A 25,523-nucleotide genomic window follows, 5' to 3' on the forward strand; every position below is an offset into this window, starting at 1 on the left:
CATGCACTGAAAATAATACTGGGAATTTCCATTTTTTATAACAAATGAAGTATAATTCTGTGTTACTGCAAGAATCAGACTTAAATTCAACCATATTTTTATGATATAATGATAATGTACTTAATAGAAGTCTTACTTAAGCTACATTGTATCAAGTTTCAAAATATTTCCTAATCTAATTGAACAGTTGTCCCCGGGGATTGCCAGCTTATCATAGAAGCCCGATTAAATGCTTTATTGCTGTGCTGTATTTGTCATTGAATGCAGTGCCCAGCCGCCCAATAATTGAAAGAGATTTACTCAGGCGAAGGGTTATTGTTTTTCGAGTGTACTGCTGCCCAGATACTCAGCCCCTCACAGCGGGCTGTGATTTACTGCCTTTGCCCCGGGGTTATGGGATGTGAGCCCGTGGCAGGTGGGCCGCCCAACGACCGGAAAATGTAAAACGCCCATTTTGATAATCAAAACAAATAATAAAACAACTTCACACGTTAGTCTGACAGAACTACTGGCGCAAGAAAAACAGCAACAGCCATAACCAGCGAGCGAGCCCCATTAAACGATAATAACCGCAATAAACATATAAAAATTGAGGCGGTGGGAGGAGTGGAGCAGCAACGAAATGCAGAAAAAGTAAATAAATAAAAGAAGCGTAATTTCCAACAATAAAACACTATTTTGACTTCCCAGGGATCAGTGTCGAGTTTCGGTCGAGTCGAGTCGAGTGGATTTGCTCTGCGCTGCGTTCCGTTGAGTCGGTTTTCTGACTTCGGTGGTGGTGGATTGCGTGGGCACTACGTGTGATCCTCGGAATCGTTAAACAAAAGCGGAACAAACCATAAAAACAGCTCCGTTTGTAATCTCTCGAGCGACAGGTTGTATCTATAACAAAATAGGCATAAAATGAATGGAAACTCTTGTAGAACCAAAAAACACGAATAAACTCTTGAATGGGTGAATGAAAGTTAATAAAAGTAGAGTAATTTAATTGCTATGGGCGAAACAAATTGTTGTGTTTATGGTAGTACATTATTTTTGAAACCATTTTATTAATATTATAATCAGAAGCTAGTTTACATATTTATCATAACAGTGTAATAAATGTATTATGTTTACAACTTATCAGACATTAATTTTAGATATATTATAATTTCTTTGGTGGAGTTCACTTTTATTCATTTTTAAAGGATTTATTCATTTTTCATATCATAAAGCTTTCTTCCTGTATGTCATTGGCACCGATTTAAGCTCACGTTTAAGTAACAGCAGATTTGTTGTATGGTCGAGTCCTATTTGAAAAAAATGCATTGTGGCATTACCCATATGAATCGTTGATTTCAAATCGATTAGAATGCTTACGGCTATAAATATACTTTCACAGCATTACATGGCTACAAACACTACCCAGTTATAGATGCATTCATGTCGCACTCGAAAATCCATTCATTTAACAGGCTGCCAGCCAGTTTTCTTTGTTGGTTCCCACAACCCGGGAACTACTATGGCCAATGCGAGTGCAATCCGGCGCTGAGTGCGGATCGTAAAAGCCGCTAGAAGACAGGAGTAATTGCCCATAAAAAGACTGTAAAGTATTTCGGCTCAGAGGCGAGTGCAGGAGTGAGTAATGAGGCCTGAATCAATTGTCACTCGCCATAAAATCAATGGCATTGAGTGAGACTCGACTGGAGTGAAAAGTGTGGCTCCGTGGCAGTGGTTGAAATAAAAAGTAAAAACTCCCTGCACATCAAGTTCGTTCCCTAATTTGATACACTTTTATAGCGTCGGTTTACGGCTTGTTTGGCCGTGGTTTCCCCTCCCCGGATCGCCTCCAGCTGACGAATGAGTTCTTCCGACGATTACTAAATGCCTTCTCACGCAATCATTTTTTAATCCCCGATGCGGTCGGGTTTATGGGTCACCCCGAATCTGGGTCTCCGTGTCATCGTCATCACCACGGCAGCGATCTCGAGTCACCTTCAAATTACTCAATAAAATATATACGAGTGCACACCTAATGTCCGCTTGTCTGGTTGCGTGTATTTTCCTCTTCATTTATTGCTGTTTAATTGCACTAATGATATACTGACTCGTTAGTGGCGCAATCAATAAATACATATGTTCGTGGGTTACGGGATAAAGTTCATGACAGAATAATATGTGGGTCTTACGTCTAGAGGATACAAGATTTAACTCACCATTTTTGCTGAATAATGTTTGTCTAAAATAAAAAGAAAATATTTATTATTAGGAGAGAACAGGGTGATATAAGTTTAGACGATAATAACAAATTGGGACACATAAATATTTTGTTATTGCATCTTTAAGCAAGTTCGAGTCATTGAAGGCGCTTTAATCTCCATGTCCGTTATGATTTTATTAATATTAATTTCCACGTAATCTTCTTAGAAGAACAATGAAAACCAATAATTAAATTTAAATATAATTATTTAAATTTAATAACACCGTCAACAATAAAATATGTCTTCTAATTAATACCTTTTGAATAAAGTTTTAAACTTTATTGATGTTCTATTTTTATGTATGTACGGAATTAAATGTTTGGACATAAAATACGCGTCTAGTTATATTACTACTTTTCTTCTAATTTCCGAAGGTCTAGAAACTAAATTAGTATCTCCCCCTAATGTTTTCCCAGGCCGTGGCTAACTGACTGAAATCCGACATCCCAATCGCCGTGTTTTCGTCATCGCCCGGGATGACGAGCGTGTTTTATAGGCCTCAACAAGGTATTAAAACACACGCATACGCCCCGTTGGCGAGGGGGGCTATTATGATACCTGCGGCGGTGGTTTTCCAGTTTTCCAACTTTTCCGCTTTCCCTCAGCTGGAAAAAGGCGGAAAAGCGAGCAGCAGGGGGAGGAAGCTAGTGGGCCTCAGATGGTCTCTCGCTGCCGATTCGAAAGATGGGCGATGATGGGCTCGCTGCGAAAGGAGATTTCAATATCATAAAAAATCGTATTAAGAGAATCTCATATTGGGAATCGTAAAGTTTTTACGACCGTTTAATGGACTCTTGCAGTAAGCGTGAGTATTTACGCGCTGCTTAAAAGCGGTAAAATATGGCCAAGTGGTGTTGTGGGACAGCAGAAAAGAAGGCGCACGCACCGCGAAGGACACGGGTGTACGTAGATAGAAATGCGAAAATGCAGATGTTGCAGATGGAAAGCTTCAATTAGAAACCAAAAGCAAGTTGGCCATCCAATTATTACCGGGAAAAAGTCGTTAAAGGCCAATGCACAGGGGCGACATCTGTTAGCCGTCAGCCGAAGTGCCCGACTATCCAGGGCACATCGGCGCCATCTGTATTCCGTTCGCCGAAGCACTCAACATTTATAGAAACATTTATGGAAACTTTTTTATTTTTTAAAGGCTTTAATTTAAATAAGGATAACATTAATTTAAATAAACCAAGTATCAAGATCGTTTTACAGAAAGAAAGGATAACGTTTTATAATTTATAGTAGTTATACAGTTCGCTGTTTAACATTGAATTGATTGAAAAGACTATCCATGCACTATCCATAATAGAATTTTTAAATTATAATAACCTTAATAAAAACAAATTAAAGTTTCAGTATAAAACAAGTTTCAGTACTATAAAAAGAAATAAGTAAAATAAAATGTTTAATAATTTCGTTTATAGGGGGGTGGGCTCGTCAAGCTGTTACCAGGAAACGGCAAATTAACGAAGGAAAGAGAAAGCAGAAGATTTTTCTATGCGAAAGAGAGGTCCTACAACGATCGCTAGTGCCAATTGCTGGGCGTGGCAAGTGATGGTGCTATTATTGGTTGAGATACATGGGAAGGACCTTTGGACTAGCCTACCTTTTAGTGGTTTAGACAGAAGTGGACTGGGTACGTTAAAGCAGAAGAAGAGTTATGGTAACTGTTGTGGTGCCAGTTTCAGTTATTAGAAACAGTTGCTTAGCAGTTCAAATAAAAACGGAATACGTCTTCATCGATTAGTAACAATATAAAATATTCAAAACATTTCGAAAATGTGTTTATAAAAGGATTAAAGAAAGTTAAGATCTCTTCAGTTGTGTGCCTAATTGTCAGTGGGTTACTTATTATTTATTGCCATTTTATGTAATATTTTAAACTCCTATGAAATCCTCCTTTAGAAAAAATTAAGTTTCTCTTGGAATCCATAGTAAAGCTGGCAGTATACTTGCGATTTAAATGCCTCAACAACTTAATGAATGTCTGGCCGGTTAAATGCTTAGGAAATAACCTCAGATTGGCGAAGGAAAACAGCATTGTGTCCTATTAGGTACAGCCATTCTATTAATCATTACTTGCCGTATTCAATCGCAGACAGTGCAATCGATTCGGTGAATCTGGTCGGTCTAGTGGAAATCTCAGCCCATGTCACCAAATGGCAGCGCGGTTAACTTGGCTGATTGAATGTCATTCGTAGGTGCAGTCACGTAGCATCCTACCTATAGACTTTGGGCCCAAACAAATGGAGGAATTATGGTGACAACGACCCGACGACTTCATTAGACGCGGCCATCCATCAGCCGGTGGAAAGGGTTATTTGACTGCTGGAAAGGATTTCCTACAATTTCCACCACTCGGATAAATCATGCGCCCAATCCCTCGAAGTTCACTGTGAGAAAATTCCAATGCTATCCGAATAACATTCAAAGTGATTTTAATGTTTTTTTTCCTAACAGCGTGTTATACTAACACCATTTTTGAAAAGGACTATTTTTTATCCTTTGTGGTACGTGTATGCCATCATCGGACTACAACTTCTAATGCCATTTTCTTTGTGTAGACTGTCGAATAAATCAGAAAGTTTGAGCAGTGCCGCTCGTAAAACGGATTCCGTCGAATGTTTGTTAATTATGGTTTTGCGTAACTCTCGCATTCGTTGCCCCGGGTCAGAACCACTCGTGAGTGATTTGTATTTGGGCTCGTTAAAGTGTCCAGCGGAATGAAGTGCTGGCCAATGAGTTTGTTCTCAAATGCGGCGGCACGATCGCTGAGCATCTTCGCCCATTCCCGCCATTCCGTGGACGCATCTCCGGGAAAAGGCACGTTTTTCAAACGCAATTTGCAACAATTTAAAGATTTTTGCGCCAGCTCCAACGGCCGATAGTCGAATCGCCGAAGATTGCTTAGACTTTTGATGGGCTCGTTGGAAGGGCAAATGCTCAGGGGCGTTTGGAAAAGGGGGAGTGGCGCTAATTGGGGGGAAACTGAGAAGCGGATAATCGAAAGCGCCGCATCTGGTTGCGAAATGTGAGCGATTTTGGAAGTTTAACAGGCGTCTACAGAGGGAAACAGAATTTTTTTAGCCAGTTGAATTACAAAACAAAACAAGGGAGAACGCCATAGTCGAGTTCCTCGACTATAAAATACCCCACAAGCAACAAAGGGAGGGCGAAGGAAATGAATTTCTCACAGCCTTAAGGCCTACATACATAAGTTTTTGTTATTTTAATGGTTTCTTGAAAAGAAAATCTAAAAATGATTAAAAATACCATTACCGAATGATTCAAAATAGTTTTGGGGATGTTTTATATTTACATATGAAATTCATTTATTGTTTGACAATATTTAAATTTAAGGCTACGAGTAACACTGAACATTACACTTAGTGCAATTAAAGTAATGAAAGTTTAATCATATTAATTACCCTAATTCGCTGTGAAACATTTCATAAAACAAGTTCCATTACAAGGCGACTGATTGTGCTCATAAATCGAGTTAATGTAAGCATTAAGAGCGAATTGGCCAGTGCGACACTCAACGCTAATTGCTGAACTCAATGCGATGTCAGCAACATTTGCATGTTTCGGTTTCAAATTACTTCCGAATCGATTGGACGTAATGGGCATAAGTAATAAGAGGACTTGGAGCACTTGCATCTCCACTTAACTGTCCGGTGGGACAGGGACACTCAGGTGACCTTTGGCCCCACAACGAGTCTCCGAAGAGCTACCGACAGATTCACACGAACGGATAGTGGTTTCTGGGGATTGGATGGGGATTCCGTAAACCGGATCAACCACATCGGCGGTGCAATGGCGCAGGCAAATGGCCGTGATAAGAGCACCGCCTCTCCACCGCCATCGTTTGTGTTGTTCCGAGGTCTTTTGGTTTTCATAAATAGATTGAAATGAGCCTTTGCCAGGGCGTATTCCATATCATCCCTTCGACTGCGCACATCTCTTTCTGTTCCTGCGCATTTCTCCCTGACTCAAAAATCCCAAACGAAAACCCGTTTTTACACCGTAAAAATGCCATGCAGATATTATGTTCCATTGGGTTTCATTTAAGGAAACAGTAATTATCTACACATCATTTAAATTAAATTTTTTTAAATTTTAAAATATATATACTTAAACATATTATAAATAAAAGTAAGATAAAAGCATAGTTTAAGAAGAATATACCTAAGTAAATAAATTCAAAAATAATTTCCATTGATGTTATGTTCGCTTTTCTCTTGTATTTGCGTTCTACAAAGTGTGATGCATTTTTCCAAGTGCAATTTCTTTTTGACTCATCTATGCGGTCATCGAGGAGGTCGAACTCTTGCTAGTCCAAATGCGATGTTTTTGTCATTTAATGCCTGGGTCATAGTCATCCGATTATCGATTGACCGACTTACTGCTGCCTGCCCGAGGAATCAAAGAAATTCAATTGGAAAATTGAATACCAATGGCTGACAAAGTGCCGAATAAATTATCGTGAGATTAAACAGCGAGCACCTCATAATAATGGTAGTATCCCACAAAGCAACTATTTAACCCTTTGCATATACTCCCTGAAACCATTTATAATAACCTCCTGGGAACCGCATACCAGGTTCCCTAATTTCTCCGACTGGCTGGCGAATTTACGTGACGCTGACACTTGCTATCTGGAGCCATAAACTCAGGGGCCTTATCATCGGCGGCAGCCATTAAAAGGGAGTTTTACTGTAGGACTGACCGCGACTTTAAAGCGAGCGCACGAAAATTATGCGCACAGCCGGACATGCCGACGGTCCTCCCTTCTACACAGGAAGAATATACTTGAACTTGAATTACAATACCGTTTTTACGATATTAAATAAATTTGTTTTTAAATATTCGGTTTCGGTTTTATCAATCCTATTTTGGGGACTGCAACCTTATTAAATGGTATAGATCTTGTGAAGACACTTTTTTATACATTTATTTTCCTTAGTGAAACCTTGTAGATACTGTACATTGCCCCTCGGGCGAAACATGAAATTTATGGGGGCCGCGGCTCCCAGTGCAATTATGCTGCGGATTATCTTGGCGAAAATAAATTGGCCAGCGCTCGCGCCTAACAAAGTCTGCCACTGGGCAATGGCGGTGGCAGCTCCGTTTCGGCGGCAACATCGCGTGCCACACATCGAGACGTGATTACGCCCCGCTAGCAATTCAGTTGGCCACATTATGCATATGCATATGCATGTGGATGTGCGACGCATCACTTAACTCACCTCAACGGCCATTTAGCATACTTTACAGGTGCTTTGCGGAGCGATTGAGACGTCTCGCATAGACGGTGGAGAGCTTTCAGGACTGGCGGACAAGCAAATTGCTAAGCTAGAATTTTAAAATTCCAGTATCGATTTAAGCATGACTGCCACAGATCCTTTCTGCTGAAAATCCTCTATATACGCTGAATTCGAGCCACAAGCTGAACTAAATGTCTAGGTCACCAAAAATCCAGCGATTTATGGCAAAATGCAAATGATGGTTATTTGAAGTCATATTTGAGCTTCGCCATGTCAGCAGTTTTGAATTGTGGTGTGCAACTCGTTCCATATTCATTGGATGTATGCCCCTTAAAAACACTTGGGTTTCTAACGCCCTATCATATATATGTATACCATATACATATATTTAAAGGATATTTGAGTCTAGCTTCTGCGCCTTGAAATTATCCTTTATCCACCCGACAATTGCGCGGAATTGCGTGTTTTCACTCTCGGTTTCCGGTTATTCTCGACCCATAAATCACAATCAAAAGGAGCAGAACCACAAAACGTGTGTACGCCTTTCGTGTCCGAGGGAGTGAAGGAATCCAGATGGACTTCCGAGTCCTTTCTGCTTGCTTCCACCGCTGAAGGGTTAAACTGTCCAATTGCGAAAAGGGTCATAAAATGCCGGATTTTCGTTTCGGGAACCCCGCGAGTAGTGACAATAAAATGGCAAACAAAAGTCGCAGGGTGACCAGTTCTCGAAACCCCTTGCCCAGGATATATGGTAAAAATATGGAAGCGGTCGGATCGACAGAATGTCACACCACGTTGTCGCGTTTTACGACCGCCGCTCACCTTTTGTTTGCCAAGTTTATGGCCCCCAGCCCTCCGTCTTTCCCTGGTCCTTTGCAGCCGAAGTCCGCCATTTAACCGCTTCGCTCTTTTGCCAGAACCAAGCCGACTCGCAGCTGAAAATACGGCCAAAATAACCAAGTTGGCAGTTTTTTTAATTTATCGATTCGCAATAGCGTTGCTGTTTATAATTTCAAAGAAAGAACAGAAACTTGCTCACCTTGGCCACAATCGGTAACCGGTTGCAGTTTTTGGCAAATGACTATTAATAGTCTTGACCTTCAAGAATGTGGGCTGCGTAAAAAACTGCATCTGGAGAAAGGATATTCCCTGGAAAATGGGTAACAGGTATACCACTGTCCGTAAAAAACACAGTTGCCCGTCTAATTGCGCAACTCAAGGACTTTAAAACGCGGCAGGACTTGTTCTGTCTGTAATGCAGCCCGTGCAATTCGCATAACCCTTAATGTAAACCGGTGAAGGACATGGGGATGTCCTTGAATCGGGATTCCATTCTACTGTTGTTTATTTTATTGTACCTCATACACTGTTTTTCACCAAATAATATAGCATGTTTCCTTATATACACACAATACTTTATTTTGTATATACATAAACGTAAATGTACATTCAACTTTGGGGCTTGTGCTTGTGGGCTTAACATGTTTATTATTTGAAATATTTGTTTGCCTATTTAAAACTGTTTCCATCTCTTTAAATATTTTCGGTTAATACTAACAACGAGAAAGAATTAAAAAGCGTTAAATTAGTTAGTAATTTATACCACTTAAGATGTGAAAGGTGAACAAATTACGTTTATGCTCAAATTAAAATGGCTTGTTCGATCGAAATAATACGGTAATAAATTTATTATAACTTGTGCTGTGAAACCGAACCAACTGGCCAATTAAGTCCAATCAAAATGGAAGTAGCCGTAAAAATACAAATAATAACGAACGTAAATGCGTTATTGGGCAATTCTACGAGATCGCCACAGCTGAAGAGCCGATCGGCAATCTGATTCTGAATATAATTTCGGCTGGCTCGTTGACAACGCCTCACTGTCCGCCAAATCATTCATAATTCATTTTGTATGCCGCATAAATGTTTTTACTATCAATAAAAGCGCAATCAAATTAACATTAAACTTATTTCGCCGTGGTGGTGGCTCTTCGCCGGAATCGAAAAGCACGTAATTATTATAAAATATTCCGCCATTCCGTTGGACCATCGCATTCTTTCACTTGTCTGGGCCAGCCGTGATTTCTGTTTTCATCGTTTGTTGTGTCAAAAAGCTCCCAAATCGTATCATTAAAAATAGAAATTGGCTGTGATCTGTGTGGGCACCATCTTCCCCAGTGGTTTTGAGGTTTTCGCATTCGCTTTAATTCTAATCGGAAATGTGTCGACGCCACGGAGCTCGTTGACATTATATTTACAATAGCAGAAATGTGCAATAAAATTAAATGAACGGCTTATGTAAATGCCGAGTAATTGCGGACGGACATTTGCTGAGAAAAGCACGGCGAAACGAGCGTTGCTGCCATTTTCTATTCAGTCCGGCCCTGAAAATGTGTTTTCCTAATTAGTTTTCTGTAAGGAACAGTTTCTATTTTTATGCCAGTCACATGCCCGTCTAAATAGTCTTACAAATGGTGCACTTCGCCTGAGCCAAAGGGTGATCATCTAGAATCTTAATTATTTATAGAAATGCCACATAAATCTGAGGCGAAAGAGGAGTTTGTAAAATTAATTTTTCCTTTCACACTATGTCTAAACTCTCTCTTTCCATTTGCATCTAACAGGAGAGTTTGAAATGTAATCAGTGTTTTGCTGAGGAATTTTGAAATGTTGAATTTCATCGGAACATTTTAGGAAGTGGATTTCATATGAACCTCTGTATGTTAACGACATTTTTAAGTCAATGCAGCAAGGTAATTAGTTTAAAATACTCCATCTTGTTGTTCTGTATTTCCATATAAGCTAAAGGTTCATGTTTCCTCTCTTTAAGAGAGTGCGTTCCATACCAGTGCCCCGAATTCCTGAGTCATTTCTCTGGAGGTGAGCTATTTCAATTATAATCCCATCGAGAACCACATCTGCAGGTGATTAATCGGAGCATACAGAGCAGTCGGCGTTCCCCGAATATCATGAGAGCAGTAGCAATGGGATGGCCAACTGTGTAGCCTGTGTAGACGGGCTGCCTTCATGGGCAAGTGCATATGGCATTGGCATTGGGCTGGAACGACGGGTGGGCGGCGGGATATATGGGCACCTCCACTTGAGCCAGTTGCTCATTACACTCGACTGGATAATTACGAGCATTTCAATAAACAAGCACAAGAACCGTGTGCTCGAACTTGGCTCGAGCTTGGCATTATGAACTGTTTCCGAACTGCGCGCACATAATACCATATTTCAAATTTCAATTAAGTCCAAGTGCTGAGAGAGCGTTCCCCTTCTGGTTTTCCCTTCGCAGCAGCCCACCAATGGCAGCTTTCGGTCTGTTGATCTTTACGTTTCCTATTTGACTTTTGACTTCTTGAAATATAAACATTTTGTTTTATGGCGGTCGATCGATTTCCCCATTTTCGGGCTAAAAGGGACTCAAGTGCAGTTGCACTAGGCCGGCTGCATTGCCAAATCCCCTTGATAAAATGTGCTCTTCCTCCAACCATTCACCTTATCATCCGTCCCTCTTTCCCGGGAGCCAGCGAATCGGCTTTGGCTGAAAAACTAGTTTAGCTCTCCATTCGAGACAAGGTGCGTGATTGGAGCTCAACGGATATTTTTTAATAAACCATAAAAACGTTTCTAAAGTGTCACACTCAAAATTTGGGCTGTCACATAAATATCGATGCCTTAAAACACATTCCAGCGATTAAAATCTGAAAATGGACAACTTTGACCACCTAGCGCATTAGAGGCCCGATTGAAAAACCCGAAATTAAACCCAGTCTCGAGTCTGAGTGGTCTGGGAGTTCGTATCTGTGGGATACAGATACCAGTCGGATTACATTAGGCAACACTTGGGGCTCGAAGATATGGAGAACGAAAATCATTTTAGAATAACAAACCCAGAGAGCCAGCACAACTCGGTGGCCCTTTTGCGTCAGAAAAAACAAAGAAAACGCTGTTCAAATTTACATTCCATTCCGAAAGAGTTTCTGGAATGGATTAGGGGATAGCCGAATCTCCCTGTTGACTTAGGCGGCTCCCGGTTCCATTCGCTCCCCGGCTCAAACAATATTTTGCATATTCCATCGATTTTTCGACTCCGAAAAACGAGTGCGCATAATGAGCGTGCGAGAGAGATGGTCGAGCGCAGAGAGAGATGGCGATTTACTGGGTGTGTCTCCACCGAGAAAAATAGATGGAGACACCAAAGGAGGATACCGAATAGAAGGAAGTTTGTCGCCAGAGAGGATAATTTAGTATCGATTCCACATCATATCCATGTCTCCGCCGCAATTTCAAGTCCCTTTTCTAGCAAATCTAAGTCCTCGGCGCATAAATCTCGTTAATTTATGAAAGATGCGTGCGAAATGCCAACAAACTAACTCGCCAACGCCCACGACCCGCACCACCCACCGCAACCACTCTGCACCACTACACCCTGCACCACAAACCACTTCGACTGTCACGCGAGTGGCTGTTCTGCATATCAAACCGAAAATGCTCGAGAATGCCACAATGCGATTGCACAGAGAAAAAATGTGCGTTGACTTCCTCGAGAGAAAAAATAAAAATATTTAAATTTATTTATTATTAGTATATTAGTATATTTTCTGGTAAGAGTTTTCCCTAACGTGTATAGAACAGATAGTCTTCGGGTTCTCAATTTCTTATTAAAATAATGCGTTTTTTATTTTAAACTTTTTTTTAATTTGTCCGTGTATGGGAGTGCATGTTCGCTTCCAAGTCTGAGTCCAAATACAAGTCCCTGACCATGGTTTGGACTCAAGTTCGTTTGACTCTTGTCTCGCTGACATCTCTCGATTTATTTAACTGTCCATTTGTGTCGCACTTCGACTAACGATTTTCTAGTCAAGTCTGCGTTCGGCGGGCAAATTTATTTGCCTTGCCCGACATTCCAGCGATCAACCGTGCGAGGGGGACAATTTATGCAAATGTCTGGCATATTGATACTGTTATGCTTTTGTAATGGAAATACCTGCAATTACCACTTGAAGCTCTATTTTGTAGTGGCGCTGAGAAGCGCAATTAACGCAAATTAGTTTTTCCCCTTCGGGGGGGAAACTAAGCAAAACACCTAAGGGAAAAAGGTTTATTTTCTCTGTTGAAGCGTAGGCAAGTGGTTTAATTATTTTAAAGTAGGTTTAAATTCCTCATTAGTTGAAGGTTCCTTTCATGACTCAGGCGAATACAATTTTAAATGACTAAAGTTTGCTTATCTTGCTAAAACTAGGGACTCAGTGTGCCACGTATAATATATAGACTCAGTTTTGAAATGAAAGATGTCAAAGGCTGTCTCATAGTGCGAAATAAAATATTTAATAATCTAAATCGCACTTTCCGAAAAATATGTGACACTATGTGGCAAACGGCGGGATTGTAGAATAAATAACTCAAAAATCATAATTTCTTGCCGTTCTTGCATTCAGAGACCCCATTATCATCGTTATTTTTCTGTTCGGCTGTACAGTAAATAATAGCACTGTAATTACGGAGAGTAATGAGCTCATATGCGGGTGCAAAAGTCATTGATTACTTATAATGGGCGATTATTATTTATATAGATGGGTGTTTTTTGTACTTTTCCCTCTTCAGAAGTGAGATAGACCTGCCAGAGACTACGATCGCAGCGCTGTGCTCGTCCACAAATGAAATGAAGCCATAAAATTATTTAAATCTGTACTTAAGTGACAATAAAGCACATTATGTACATTTAACGATAAGCGTCCATTGCAGATGACGATTTGTGGAGGCGATTTTCAGTAATCATCAGACTGACTTCAACTCGATTCATATAAACACGTATAGAAATACAGAAATTAGCCCCTGCATTGTATATGACACTGATAAAATCGACAATGTACTGCTTTTGGGTTACGGTATCCGCACCGAAATCCAAAAATTTCGAATGATCGCCACTGCTTTAAGTGCTCGATTGTACGCTGCGTTTTTGAAGCATTTCGATCGGATTACAAGCTTTTAGAGAGCTCTCATCCTGGCTTAAATGGCGCAGGTGCGGCTAATGGAGTTAATCAGTGGGCAGTAGGGTGGCCCGCTAATGGATAACATAAATGAGTTTATTGAAGAACTGTTTACTTTGCATCCCAGCTCGTTGGACCTAAGAGATCTAACCAATATTTTGATAATCGTTCCCTATCCAATAGCAGATGTAGATGCGAGTCGTGTGTAGTCAGAAGATATTTGTTATACTTACTTTATCTTTGATATTTTCAAGAAAGAAAATAATTGACACAGACAATGTAAACAAAGTGGTTAGCCAACTTATCAAACATTCGACTGAAGTGCATCGCCCTAATGCCACGCTGCCTTATCCATTTGTATGTGCTTTTGTGTGTGTGTCATGAGATCCCCAATAAAAATGCGTGATTACGAGCATTTAATGCAATATATTAATTACCTCGCCTGCGCAATCCGATGGCGATGTCGGATTCTCCTGGTCCGAACGCCCGCCGCCGACCAATCGAGCAGATTAAAAACTGGAATAACGTCTCTGTCAGTATCTTCTTGGTTGGAAATTGCGGCGGATACTCGAGCGAAGGCTGCGCCAATCAAGAGGTCGCAACTCTGCAACTTTCGGCGGCAAGGTGGGCTGCTCAGGTGGGGGAGGGGAGCATTTCGGCCGGGGTCGAGACGACACATTCGTTAGCCAATTTACGAGCGACTAATGGCAATAACGAATACACTTTATGGCCCCATCCGTAATCGAATCGCAATGAAAACTGCACAAATCGTGCAATTTCAATTTCAGGGCGGCTCTGCCGCTCAGCGATCGCTGGAAATCATATTTATGCGCTCACCATGGCTCTCGAGTCACAATTTTGAAGCCATTCGCAGCGCAGTTGACAAATTAAATCATAAAATCGATGCCAACAAAAGCCAAAACAAAGCCATGCCTCGTAAAGTTTTATGCATACTTTGGAGAAGAATTCCCATTTAATGCCCGCCAAAGTTGAGCTTAAAACACGCGGAACCCGCGCACTCATATTTTCGGTATTGGGTAAAACCCGACGGCTCGTACTTATGGCCATGTTAATGGCTTTTTAAAGCGATTATGCGAGACATTTTAATGGATTGTCCGAGCCGGATTATGATCGATTCATGCACTGGAGCCATTGGCCGGGATTAAATCATTATGCAATTAGGTTTTGACTTTGGTTTCCTCGCTTAGACAAAAGATTTTACGACTTCGGTGGCTGAGCGAGCCATAAGCTGAATTTATTTAAAACTCTGCCAGATTTATGCATCTTTGGTTTAATCTCCGGCTCCGCTCAAATTCATATTAATATCAAATGGCAATAAAAGGCAAATATTTAAATTCGTTTACCAACCCTTTGTTGTATCTGGATCGCCATCGCTGGCTCCGCGGTGAGGTGTAGTTTTTATAGGCGTAATCCACAAATGTTATAAAAACACACACACACACACGCAAAGACGCAGACCTGGAAAGAAAGGGAACCACATATTAGTTTTGTTTTTTCAGTCGTTTTAAAGCACATATAATTGGTTTTCGGATTTGGGTAAAAATAAATGCTAAATACACTCACTGAAATAATAATTAATTTATACAGAATTAATTATTATTCATTAAAAGATTCCATACTCCATAATAATTCAAGCAACCTCTTATTTCAAAAAATACAATTAAAAATTAATCTAAGCTTCTTGAGGTATGCGTAAGTTTATTTTTTTCATCCCTTCTTCTGTGAGTGCCAAAATAGCCAAAAATAGGAAAAAATTGTATATGCATTGGTTGCAAGAAATTAATGTTTATTTGCTCATGAACGCCATACTTATCAAACTTTTAGGTAAGTGTTTTGAAAGGAATCAGAGGTCACATAAAATACATCTTTCTCAAGCTCTTATATTCCTAATTGCCTTTCGGAATAGCCCACATTTCATAATTTACACTCCCTTCCGTTTAAAGGAAAGGAATCCTGAAACAATTTTAATTTCGAGATTTTAAAATGGGAATTACAGGGTTTTCCATTTGGTGGCAACTAATTGAACCCAATTCCAACCAAACCAGCTGTCGTTGCAGCTCGTCAGGTGCGCCCAACGACAAGTCCCCAGTTGAAACTCGTTTTTCTATTTTAATAATAAAACGCGAAGATGTCGAGCTTGGAAAATCAATTCCGACAGTGTGTTGCAGCTTTTTAGAACGCCTTTTCCTCCAGAGACCTTGGTCTGAGTTTCACTCAACGCGTTTTGCTCATCGGCGGAATGAGCTCTCCCCGGCGACCACTCGCAGTATTTACTTCTTCTGCGGTTTTCTCTGGAGCCCCAAGATTCCGGCACACAGATCCCTCAAAAAGTCTCCAACGCTGACCGCTCAGCAAAAGCAGCAACAGCAGCAGAAGCGGCATAAGTTGCAGTCGCCGCCGACGTTGCCGTCGCAGTCGACGCCTGCGCTGCGGCACTCGTCGTCTCGCTCCCACCAAAATGGCCGCACTAGCCTGCTTTCGCTCGCCCTAACGGCAGCCTAGCCGGTGTGCGAGCAGATCAGAGCGATCCATCTGCCGTGGGCGCAACAGGGTGCACACTATGCTGCTTCCCAACTGCCACGCCCACGCGCCCCAAAAGCACTAGCTCCAAGAAACCGCCGACAGTCGGGCGGCGGCGGTCCGCTCGCACCGCTTAACGCCCGCGTTTGCCGTCGCGATTGCTGATGTTGCTGTCGTGCCTCGATGTTGCTGAAGCTGCTGCTGTTGAGGCAAGATGTTCTTGCTGTTGCAACTGATGTTGTTGCTGCAGCTGCTGCTGTTTACAAATGGGCCATTGTTGCTGCAGTGTAGTTGTGGTTGGTTTAACTTAAGTTCCTGCCTATCTCTGCTGCAATTCAAACATCGAAAGATGTTGCGTTGTACCTGTTGTTGTTGCAGACGTGCCCCATCTTTCTGAGGCTGCTGCTTTCAGAAATGGCCTATTGTTGATGCAGCTTCTTTTGTTGCTGGTATAGCCCAAGTTTCTATGTTTCTACTTATCTGCTGCTGTTTAGACTTTAAGCGATGTTGCCTTTGTTGCTGCATTGCCTTTGGTTGATAAGTTTGCTGCTCCTCTGCAGATGTGACCTTTGTGTTTTGCTTCTTATTGTTGCTTCTGGTGGCTGCTTTGTGAAGCTGCTCCCGGTTTTGTTGCTTTTGCGTTTCAGACAAATGTTTATACGGCTATTGCCTTCTGCTCGAGTTGTTCATTATGCAGTCAAATATTTTTAGTTTTATTTACCATGGTTGCTATGATTGATATTCTTTTTTCAGATGTATATTTTCAGATGTATTTAATCATTGCACATAATTTTCTGGAAGCTGGTATATGCTGTGACTGCTAGTTATTAAAACTTTGGATGATTTTGAACTCTCTTTGGTTCCTGATTCTTCTTTCAACTTTGCTTTTCTTTAAACCGTGTAGCTTTTATATTTGTTGCTGCTGCAGCTGCGTCTGGTGTAGCCGCTGGTGAATCTGTTATCAATTCGAATGCTTGGGGAGATGGCAAGGCTCTTAACTTGAAGCTTGGCAATTTCCAGTTGATTGGCTGCACTTCTCGAGATTTTCGATATATCAAGACGAGGGAATTTGCATGCAGAAAACGATGCTTTCTGCCAGCCAGGACACTTACGGCCAAGAATATCCAGGAGCAGCTGCAGCTTGGCCATCTCCACCAGTTGGCCTTATGGTGCAAATGGCCGGGCTTGGCGATGCGAAAAGTGAAAATGCAGTTTCGCATAATTTGATCCCCCCCACCCCCTATCGCATACCACTCTCTGCTGCTGCTGATAGTTCTGGGTGCTGCGTCCCGGTACTGAGTCCATCCTGCCGTCTGGTGGCAAGACAATGCCAGTTCTAATCGTAATCATGGTTGCAATGTAATGGCAAAATGCCAAGAGCCTTCCTCCGCTGCGCTCACCTCTCTCATTTCTGCTTCGGTGGTTGTCCTTCGCTGGAATTGCACTTTTTATGGCATTGCAATTAGGGGTAAGCGCATCGATGCACACACACAGATACACTCAGATAGCGAGGTAAGGGTGCAAGGGCTGCGCACAGCTAAGGGTTGTTAATTATCTACTGAGAGGTGAACAGCGACACCCATACCAAGACAACAATTATCTGCGAATGCTGCATTGCAACTGCCCAGAATGCCAAACAAATAGTTTTTGAAATAACTTGGTGGCAATGGTATTATATGGTGGGATATAGTATGAACTTGAATTCGTTAATCATCTTCAAAAGTTGGAGAATTTTTTTTTACTATAATAATTTAGTATTTTTGTGACCGTATTCAAATTGAATCAAATTCCTTTAACGACAAATAGACAATTTGTATACAAAGTGGAAATTTTTAGATCTTCTGACTGCTGAAAGCGAAGGAAAGTGGAACATTACAAAAAAGTTTAACTATTTAAATAATTATTTAAGAACATTCAATTAAATCTTATCGAGTTTAGCTCGGTGTTGGGCTGAGCTCCTGAAATGCCTTGGAACAAGAATTTTTAATATAAGTCAAGTGCCGAAGTGTGTTATCAACAAACGATTTATGAAATGGGAAACCCACAATAAAATCCCCAGGGCCAGTTCTGATCCAAAGTCAGAGTGGAATGCAAAGGTGAAGGGGCATGGTTTGGGACGGGAGAACCGGGTCGATTGGTCCACTGTCGTTGTATTTGCGCATTGTGCAGAAAAGTCGTAAAAATTTCTGCTGTCTACGTTCGAAATGAATGGGGAAAATAAGAAAAGGCCGCCACACCGCTGGCATTTCTTCTTATTTTTCCGAGCCAGACCAGCGAAGAGTTCTTGTAAAGTTTACGAGCGCAAATATAATTCAAATGGTCGTTAATTGCAACAACAGCGAAAGAGGCTCATAAATGGATTGGATACCCGCTCGGAGAAGAGGGCGGGGTTATATACTTACAACCTCCCCACGCCACAGCAACAACAAAAAGCTAAGGCAGCTGGGACTGGAGAGCTTTTTTGCAGCCGGAAAAGCACAAAACAAAACAAAGGCCCCAGCACGTGGTGGGGATATTTCGATGGTTATATTTCGAAATTTCCCGATTTCGATTCAGTAAGCGTTACTGGCTTGGCCAAAAAGTACCAAAGAGGTTAGATTTCGACTGGGAGTTTGTGTGTGTGTGAGCGCCCCAGGGAAATTTCGAAGCACGTGCGTGTGAGTTGCGCATGAACGGCACACCAACACTTTCAAACAGAAACCCCTCACAGATACGCCTCACACAGATACTCTGCTGTACTGGGGCTACGATATCTGTGAGATACGCACAGATACGGCGACAGCGCCGCCGGCGTCACAGTCGACGTCGCTGCCGGCGTTTGAGAGACCGAGCGGCGTGCAAGAAATCGTCGGGCAACGGCTTCAAATGAACGCAAAACGTTGGAAAGCAAACAACCGCAAAAAAGCCATCAGCTAAAAATAAAACTGCAACTATCAAAGTGAATCTGTAGAAAATGAGTGAGATAGCTCAGTGTGCCCAGTGTTTGTTTAATTACTTATTTAAATTTTATTTACAAAATAAGTTGTGATTTTTGTTCGTTTGTTTGTTTCCCCATTTAATCTCATCGCGGAACTGGTTTGCATTTTGTATCTTTTTATCGCTGCAGTTCATTTCTGTGTGGGTGAGTATCTGTGTGCGCGGATGGCAGCCTGCACTTGCAAACCAGTTTTAAGTATTCCCCATCTATTCCATCTCCTTTGCAGATAAAAGTGAAGGAAACCCTAACGTTTAAACGCCGCCATAAACACCAAATAACAAATTTTCTGGCAAACATGGCATGTCAGGGTCCCATTAAACGTGGAAAATCAGCCCAGAAATTCAACACGACGACAACTTTTCGACTGTCCCAGAAACCAAATATGTATAGTGTATTTGTGTGCGTGCCATTGACATTGACTTATGGTCATGGTGGGGTTAGGGGGAGGGGTCCAAGGGTGGGGGTTGACGGCGAGAGGGGGGTCTCGAGGCTATGACAAAAACTTGGATTCTCTCGTTTCTTTTTCGCCTTTCGTCTTTCGCCTTCCACGCACATTTATGGTTTGTTTTGCTCACACACACACACACAGACACACTTATACGCATACAACAGCCTACGCAGCGGTAGAAAGAGAGGGCAGAAGCAGCAGGGAAAGAGACGAAACATGTCTCGGATGATGATAAACGCTTCTCGTCTATTTTGGCGGGTCCATGAATGAAACAATTGCCCCGAATGACTGACTGCCAGACAGATAGCTACAAACTGCCCTTACGGGGGGTCAAATGGGGGTATTTTCCGGTTTTGGGGGCTTCGAGGGACCAGGAACTTGGGGCCGGGAAAGCCGACAGCAATAAACAATGTGCTACGACAAAAGTCTGATGAGACAGACCATCATGAAGCTCATCATCGTCGGCGATAATAATGATTTTCATTTGCACATTCCACCCGTTTCGCCGTTGCCGGCTTCCAGCATTCAGTTTGCATTCCGTGGGGCAGGTTATTTATGGCGCTTTTCCTATCCCCACTCACTGGGGCAATCGATTTTTATTGGATTAATATTGCTTTCCGCATGATTTGGCCTTCTTTTCGTTATCACTTAGCAGGTTTCTTGGCACTAAAGAGTGGACCATGACTATGACTCAGTCAACTGGAAAAGCTGGTAAGTCTTTAATGATTCTTTTACAATTATTGTAGATTTACTTCAAAAGTCAATTTTTAGCTAAGAATTTGAATAATTTTTTTATTAAATCGGTTAATGTTCAAAACAGGTTTTTTACATAACGCTTGTATACTCTTCTCTAGTGGGTCTTTAATGATTGGTTAAATATACGTTCCTTGGGCATAACGGCTAGCTGTTAGTATTTATCACCATTGCCTTGGCCTGAAGTTCCAAGAAACCCTAGAACCTGAACTCAGCAATTTTCCCACCCTGTCTTCATGGCGAATGGGGCGTATGCGCAATATGTCTGCGCATCCAGTATTCGACCAGAAATCGGTCAAACTGCCACCTGGCTACTTATTAGCGGCACTAAATCAAATCAGCCTGCCCGGACAGACAGATTTTACGAGCGGTGCGCCAGTTACGAAGCTGCATTTTTCACATGCGTATAAATCAATCAGAAAGGGCCCCGACTTTGGGCATCAGCCTCTCGGGCCAAAAGGTTCGAAATTCGAATTCGGAGGTCGTTCCCTGAACTCAGATCAGTTACAAACTGCACAAGCAATGGCAGTGCAGACGACAGCCATAAAGTTTAGTTTTACGACTGCCAAACGCATAATTAAGCACTCTCACCTACACGAACGCATTCGCAAGGGGCGGTTTTTGGGTTTTGAGTCTCAGACTCACACACACACACACTTACACACTCACACACATGAAGACCCACCCCCTGAGACAATGGCGACCAAATGGCAAACAGCCCGCTTGTTTTTATCCCCATTTATCCGAGTTTTGATTGCGATATTCGGGATTTCGTTCAATGCGAACAGATGCAGGCGTGAAGCATCAAAGATGGCACATGCAACATATGCAGTGGGTAATTGATAGCCTTTCTTGGAATACAAATATGATAAGCGATTGTACCTCTGCCTTCTTAGGCGCCAAGTAAAACAATGGCGAATATTTCTTTACGAGTATATATTAAAATGAAATCCCTCTGTCTTGTAGTATGTGCTGCAAAGATTCACAGACAATAATATTGCATGGTATTATTTGTCGGGGTGGTTATTCGATTACTTTTCGACCATTGCCCCACTCCCTAATGAGGCTGCAGAAATGCCAGAGATGCGAGATGCGAGGAATTTACATGTGTGGCTAACGCCCCGAACATTAAATTAATGCCCCCGGTCGGTCGGTCGGTCTGGCCTTGTGAATATTATCAAATTGTCGAGCTCGACTTGAACCTTGGTCGTCGCCGCTTCGACTTTGAATGCATGAATTGCCGGCAGACAGACGGTCGGTCTGCGGGGTCCTCTAATTTGGCCATTCAAATTGCAGCTCAGACAAGAGGCAGTCGTTATGGCAGCTGCTGCTCCATGGAGCATAAATTGCACACTAATTGTGTCCATTTCAGGGCGTCGCTTTGTGTCTTCCTATTCAGCCCAGCCACCCACTTTGCCGGCCATTAGTCGTTTTAATAAAACAAAATAAACTAAAATACAGTGGCGAACTCTGTGCGCAAGTGTCGTGGCCATCTTCCACCTCAGACTGGGTCCAAGTCTGGATTCCAGTCTCTGTCTCTGGCATTTCCCTCCTCCTCGAACCTACGACCTCGAATTTTCCGCTGGCGTGGCTGTCGCCATCGCCATCTCCATCGCCTCGTGTTTAGTTTGGGTGTGAAATCTAATTTGAAAAGTTTGTGTAGTCATTTTGATGCCGGAGCGCACTCAGCAGCATATGCTACCCACCGCTTGGGTTTTCTTTTCTAATTTTGTTTGCAAGTCATTGACGGCAATATTGCCCGGTTCCACCAAAACCCAAGACCCTCCGCCCGATTTCAAACAACTCTGTCCACCGGCTGAGACTCGAGAATTTTATACAAACCGCGCCGAGCACATTTGCCAGACATTGAACGTGAGCATTCAGAAATTTAAATTAGAATTTCCAGCAAATAGTTTTGGAGCAGGCTCTAGGAACAAGAGAATACATTTGTTGAAATAATTTTATGGCCTTCAGGATACAAATGCGGGATTTGGAATAAGTAGAACACTGACATAAATGACAGCGATATATTTTAAGTCTTATTAAAACTATAATATCTTTCAATTGCATTTACATCTTCTGCTTATAATAATGCAAAAGAGTACTTTTCCATTTAATTATTGTATAAAAAATTTAACTTGGATTATTCAAATTTAAGACCTAGTTCGAATTACACCAATTAAATTATTTTCAATTTTCCTAAAATTACAGAAAAAGCTTTCTTTTGAAAAAAATAGTTTTCAATATATTGCGTTTTAAAGACGAAACCAGAATTTAAAAGTTTTCGGTCTCGCCGCAAAGTCAATTCGAGGTGAATGAAATTTGAAAACTAAATTAAGCTTCAATTCCTGGGACATAATCCCCGATGGGCGATAAAGAAATATACTTCACGGAGGGCAAAGAATGAAATAGAACAGAGCAGAATAATTGAGGAGACAAAATAAAAAGGTGGAAAAGAAATGAAAACTCATTTGGAAACTGCGCCCCAGAGGTGGTGAGTGCTCCCACAAAAGTTTAGAAATGTGCAGGGTTTCCATGCGTGGGCGTGTAGTGCCGGCTGTAGTCGGGATGAGGATGAGCTCTGGAGCGTGGAAACAATCAACTGAAAGCGTTGATGGTGACGACTGCTCCTTCTTGTGGTCCATGGCAGGTACAACCGCAACAGGGGCTGGGATGCGGAATGCGTCTGCTGGCAACAATGGCGCATGCCGCAATGGCGTCTGTAATTCCGAGCAATTGTTTCCGTTCTCCCGCGACGCTTTTGTCTGTACGGTTTTCCTTGGTGTTTTTGGTGCCGCCCAGTGGAGCGTGCATTTAACGCCACTTGCGGCAGAGGACTCATCTGCAGCTCCAATGCCAGCATTTTGGCACCTTTGGCCGGGATGGCAACGATTTGCCATAAAGTCACGTACCTTGATATCGGGCGATTTGGCGAACTAGGATTTCTGGCAATGGTCGAGCATCCCTTGGCTCGTTGGCTCGTTGGCTCGCCAAATTGTCGCACATTCTTAGGGGAGTTCCAGCTCCCGAGTATCTCGACTATCCCCCAAAAACCTGCTACCAAGTCCGCCCTCGACGCTCGTTATGCGGGCGGACCGCCGTCTGTTTAGCACATCCCACTGTCTGTCCGCTGGGAGTCGGCGTTTTGCATTGGAATTTGCTTGCCAAATGCCGCCATTTAGGGTTGTGCCAATAAAAAAATGATATTTATGGTTGTAACGGCCGTTCTGTGTGTTCGCCCTCCCCTCATCGAACACCGACCTAACAGCACCCTCCCCGAACGCCTGACAAGCCCATCAGAAAACTGCCGGTCAAAGTATGCAGAGACATGAGGACTCGGGCCTAGGCACACTTGGACTAGGTATTAGAAATTGCAAATGAAAAAGGCGCAAGATTTAATTAAATAATATTTAAGAATTTCCTAAGGATCATAATAATAAATCCTTAAATTAAAATGTTCAAATAAATAAGGTATAAAAGCAAGCCAAGCTCGCAGCTCAGCTGTTAATAGAACATATCAATGGGATCAATGGGACCTTAAGAACTTAATAAAGAGATTTCAATTTTAAGTAGGACACCAACAATTTTACTTATCCAGTTTTAAAATCCATATCTTATGTTATTTATTACATTTTGTTTTTTGTTGAATTTTCTACTGCATGTTCGTTATTGGACCACTGTTTCCAGGGGTTGCCACGGCACACAAATGAAATCTCACAGGCATAACGAGCTCATGACTCTTTGCTGGCAAGGGTTGGGCAGGAAAAAAGGAAGTAGCACAGAACAGGAGCCAGGACTCTCACACACACACTCGAGCACTGACATAGGCAAATATATAGTGGCTGAGACTTGGGCACATACACATAGAAAAATATGGCACGTACTCCACGAGAGCCATAAGTTTACGTTTTATATCGGGCAAACTGTGCAATATTATAAATTTTGAATTTTATCTTGGGCATTAGATTGCCAGAGAGTTGCCTGGTTGGCTGCGAACCTCTCTACTTCACTCCCAGTCTCCCGCACATTTCCCAGACTATGTGTGAGTTGGGTTGGATGGCCGACCGCCCCTTTCTTGTGCGGGATTAACGAAAGGACGTGCTCGAGGGCGCAAGTAGGAGCTCCTGGCGGATGGGGCAGGTGGGTAATGGATGGCAACAAAGGGTGATTATCGCGATTGGCGAAATAGTTGAGCTGGGGCTGGGAATATTAATGCCAGAGGTATCTGGAAACTTGGTGCGTTGTCGTAACTTCTTGAACTTACTGTTTTCTTTTCGCTTTCCTTTCCATGATATTTTCCAGGACCAAGGACATCCATATATGGCGGAATATAAAGACACGTCTTATGTGACAAGTGCTGGCTAAACGTTGAGGTTATCGCAATCATTTTCGATTCTCGGGCCCATCCCAACCCTGTTGAAAAATCAGCCGGACAGCAGCAACCACCGAACAGGACACAGGACGACCGGAAGTGAGGAAAACGCTTGTAAAATCAGTCGCACACGAGTGCGAGCGAGACACGAGCGAACGGGCGAACGGGCCGAAAGGAAACGACAATTACGAGGACATGCCGGCTTGCTTTTCTGCTTTTCCTGTCTGCTCCTTTCAGTTGCGGCCGTGCAATCGTCGGGTCAACAACGCCGCGTGTCCGATTTCGATCTACAAATTATAATATATATCTTCACATCTGGATTTGGTCTCATCTTTATCTGCATCTGGATCCGCGACGACGTATAATTTTCAGCACTTTTGGATTAAGGCGATTCTGTGCGACCTCGTAAACGTATACTGAATGTATCCTGAGTGTATCCTATCCGGTATACCTTCAGTATACGTAACACGAGAAAGCACGAGCAACGTGGGATGTGAAACACTTTTTAAGACTCTACAATACACGTAGCACTTTGTTACTTGGTATTACACTTTTTTAAACTGCTCGACTTAGAAATACACAATTTAAACATAAATATTTCAATAAATGCCCGCTATAAAACTAAGAAATACTTTCGATTTTTACTGGGTGTCTGGGAGAGTTTCTTGGCACGCAACCTGTTGCTTTTGAACGTGGGAACAGATGGATGAACAGCTGATTTAAGCTTCCACAAGCGGCAATTATTATGCATCAATGTTATAGCACTATAAATTAAAAGTTCCTACTACATATTTTGAAGATTATAGATTATAAGGCTCAATTATAAACTTGCATTAGGAATATATATATTTATTGAAGTATCCAACACAGAAAGCCTTTCATTTGACTTAAGTCAAAGTGACCATTAAGTATACGCAATTTTTTAATAG

General features: G+C 42.1%; 3 long non-coding RNA genes across 4 annotated transcripts; 2 read left to right on the forward strand and 1 right to left on the reverse strand.

Annotated features, from left to right (window-relative positions):
* Positions 1-2,032: 2,032 nt before the first annotated feature.
* On the reverse strand, positions 2,033-17,479 carry LOC26526109. Of its 2 annotated transcripts, XR_003407594.1 has the most exons (3): positions 17,296-17,479; positions 14,872-14,982; positions 2,033-2,218 (listed from the first exon to the last, which is right to left on the reverse strand). It is a non-coding gene; the product is annotated as an uncharacterized LOC26526109 (long non-coding RNA). The 2 variants fall into 2 exon arrangements; XR_003407593.1 differs by lacking the exon at positions 2,033-2,218 and having other exon boundaries at positions 14,729-14,982.
* Positions 3,852-4,852, forward strand: LOC113563724. Its single transcript, XR_003407592.1, has 3 exons — positions 3,852-3,876; positions 4,339-4,635; positions 4,701-4,852. It is a non-coding gene; the product is annotated as an uncharacterized LOC113563724 (long non-coding RNA).
* A 1,337-nt stretch (positions 17,480-18,816) lies between the features above and the next one.
* On the forward strand, positions 18,817-25,223 carry LOC113563714. Its single transcript, XR_003407589.1, has 3 exons — positions 18,817-19,165; positions 19,248-20,180; positions 24,525-25,223. It is a non-coding gene; the product is annotated as an uncharacterized LOC113563714 (long non-coding RNA).
* Positions 25,224-25,523: the final 300 nt, after the last annotated feature.

Source organism: Drosophila erecta, unplaced genomic scaffold, assembly GCF_003286155.1.
Source record: "Drosophila erecta strain 14021-0224.00,06,07 unplaced genomic scaffold, DereRS2 tig00000000-arrow-pilon, whole genome shotgun sequence".
NCBI lineage: Eukaryota > Metazoa > Arthropoda > Insecta > Diptera > Drosophilidae > Drosophila > Drosophila erecta.